The sequence below is a fragment of the Theropithecus gelada genome, chromosome 5 (genome assembly GCF_003255815.1).
Source record: "Theropithecus gelada isolate Dixy chromosome 5, Tgel_1.0, whole genome shotgun sequence".
Lineage (NCBI taxonomy): Eukaryota > Metazoa > Chordata > Mammalia > Primates > Cercopithecidae > Theropithecus > Theropithecus gelada.
The window spans coordinates 181464927-181468241 of NC_037672.1; positions in this window are offsets into that span (position 1 = coordinate 181464927).

Consider the following 3315-nt stretch of genomic DNA (forward strand, 5'->3'; position numbering starts at 1 on the left):
ACCGAGGCTTTTCTCCAATAGGCCAGCTTCCTTTTTCTTCCATTAGTTGAGATGTTAGTTTTCCAGAGTTACTTGTTGTCTTCAAACCCACTGGCACCATTTGTACTTACTGTTAACATATAATTTAATTAAGCTGCGTGCGAGGTAAGGAGCTATGAGTCCAAAACAAAAGTGACTTGCTGTTTCAATGATAATCACTGAGTACTTTGAGGAAAGGCAAGAAAGCTAAGTGGCTGAGAAATACTGTTTAATTAGACTATACACAGAATACTTTTCAAATACATTAAAGTGGCTGGGCGCGGTGGCTCACGCCTGTAATCCCAGCACTTTGGGAGGCCGAGGCGGGTGGATCACGAGGTCAGGAGATCGAGACCATCCTGGCTAACACAGTGAAACCCTGTCTCTATTAAAAATACAAAAAACTAGCCGGGCGCCTGTAGTCCCAGCTACTCGGGAGGCTGAGGCAGGAGGAACCCGGGAGGCGGAGCTTGCAGTGAGCCAAGATCGCGCCACTCACTCCAGCCTGGGTGACAGAGCAAGACTCCGTCTCAAAAAAAAAAAAAAAAAATTAAAGTTTTTGATCCACTTTAAAGAAACAGACCCTGGAAATTGGAGATGATACATATGGGGGTGATTTACGCAAGAAAGACTTCACAGGGCCAGGCGTGGTGGCTCACGCCTGTAATCCAGCACTTTGGGAAGCCGAAGTGGGCGGATCACCTCGAGGCCAGGAGTTCGAGATCAGCCTGGCCAACACGGGGAAACTCCGTCTCTACTAAAAATACCAAAAAAAAAAAAAAAAAAATTAGCCGTGCGCACACACACAAAAAAATTAACCGGGCGTTGTGGCACATGCCTGTAATCCCAGCTACTCGAGAGGGTGAGGCAGGAGAATCGCTTGAACCCGGGAGGCAGAAGATGCGGTCAGTGAGCCGAGATCACACCACTGCACTCCAGCCTGGGCAACAAGAGCAAAACTCTGTCTCAAAAAAAAAAAAAAAAAAAAAAAAAAAAAAAAAAAGACTACATCGAAATGAGGTCAGCAGATCTATACAAAGAGAAAACACTTTGGCCCCTGCCTATAAAAGATGGATAAATGAGTGTATTTTTATTTTCAGTTACAATGTTTAACATTTGTTTCTATTTTTCAACTCTCCGCTTTTACTAACTCTTATAATTATACAACTACCTACTAATGTAAATCACAGAAGAGAGCTTCTGCTGTCTTCTTTGACATAACTGAAAATAATCTTCAGGAATTTAGAAATTAGGATTGAAATTCCCCCTGGATTAGGCAGTGAAGCTGATGACTATATTGGATGATTTGCTTAATTTTTGATTCTCTAGTTGACTTTGCAGAAATTTTTTCCGGGGTGAATTCTAAGTTAACAGATTTTTAAAAAATGCAATCCTACTTTTTCAAATCCTGAGACATTATCACACTTCCTTAAAAGAGCATCAGTGATAGAAATGGATTCATTAATAAACTGAGAGACCATCTGAATTCAGATGAAACACTAGCTTTATTTCCATAATGCACCCATTATTAAACATATGAAGTTTTCTTTCAAGAGCCTGAGCTTTAAACCTACTGCAGATTAGACCATTAAGAGGGGCTGATGGGTTCTACATGCATGAAGACCCACTGAAATTGACCAAACTGAGAGAGATACTAAGTAGCCAATAAACCTCACTAGCAATCTCTTAAAAATGCAAACCAAAACAACAGAAAAATGCCATCTTTTTCCTATCAGATCAACAAACATTTAAAAGAATATTTGTATTGGTTGGGATGCGGAGAAATGGATACCGTGGGAAGGTTTATTGGTATTCTTTTAAAGGAGATTTAGCATGATATTAAAATTATAAATACTCTTCAAGTTAAAAATTCTGCTTCTTATTTATCCTAGAGAAACGCTTGTACATGGGCACAAAGAGGCATGTAAAAGGACATTCATTGCTTCATAATTGCAATCATGAAAGATCAAAACCAATCTAAAAAGCAGCAACAGGAGAACAATGACATAAAATATGACTTATTTATAGGATGAAATATGTTGCAGCAGTTAAAGAGAACAAGTTAAATCTAATATGAAAAGCTGTCAAGGACATACAATTTATTGGGTGGGGGAAGGAGTAAACTATGGGATAGAAATATATCATATGATATGGTTTATGTATGAACAAAAATATTAATGCATAAAATGCATTGAAAAGGGTCTGGAAGGATCCACCTGAAACTAACAACAGTGTCTACGTCCAGAGGGAAAGACTGGGATTGAGGCGGTGGTCAAGATGGATTTTGCTCATCTTACTGTTTTAACTGAAAGTGTATTGATGTATTGCTCACACATTTAAAATATATATAAAATAAAAAGCATTAGGAAAAAAAGCCAAAGTTCTCAAACAGGTTCAACACAAGAGAAAAAATATAAATGGCAAAAGAAAAAGTGAGAAAAAGTTCCAAAAATATTTTTGGAGAAAATTTTTCAGGGATTATTAAGAGCTGTCTCTTTGGATGCTGGAACTATGAATGATTTTTTTTTTAACTTCTCTTTCTACTCTCCCATATTTTTAAAGTTTTCTATAATGGAAATACATATAAGAAATGTTTAAAAGGCTAAAAAATGACTGGTAAATCCTCACTAGCATGCTGTCACCTTTAGTTCTTACTCTGACAGAGAGCATATAGTCCATTTGGAGTAAGTGGAAATTTCTGATGAAAAATCCCCATGGAAAAGTGATATTTCAGGTGAGTGGCCCTGTCCTGATGTCATGTGACAGACCAACACACGGATGTGCTGGAAACCAATTCTAAAAAATTTTACATTTTAATTCTTTTTTTTTTTTAAAAAAGCCCTGATTTGTAGTATTTGCTGATTTCCATAGTGTTATAATTTGAATTGTGTCCTCAAAAAGATATGTTGAAATCCTAACTCCCAGAAGCTCCGAATGTGGCCTTATTTGGAAATAGGGTCACTGCAGATACAATTAGTTAAAATGAGGTCACACTGGAGTGGGATGGGTCCTTAATTCAATACAACTAGTGTCCTTATAAGAGGAGGAGAAGAGACGCAGACAGACACACCCACCAGGAATGCCACGTGACTCTGGGGGCAGAGATTAGAGCAGCGTCTGCAAACTAAGGAGTGGCAGGGATTGACGCCCCCACCAGAAGCTAGGAAGAGGTAAAGAAGACTTCTATTCAAAAGAAGACATTCATACAGCCAACAAACACATGAAAAAATGCTCATCATCACTGGCCATCAGAGAAATGCAAATCAAAACCACAATGAGATACCATCTCACACCAGT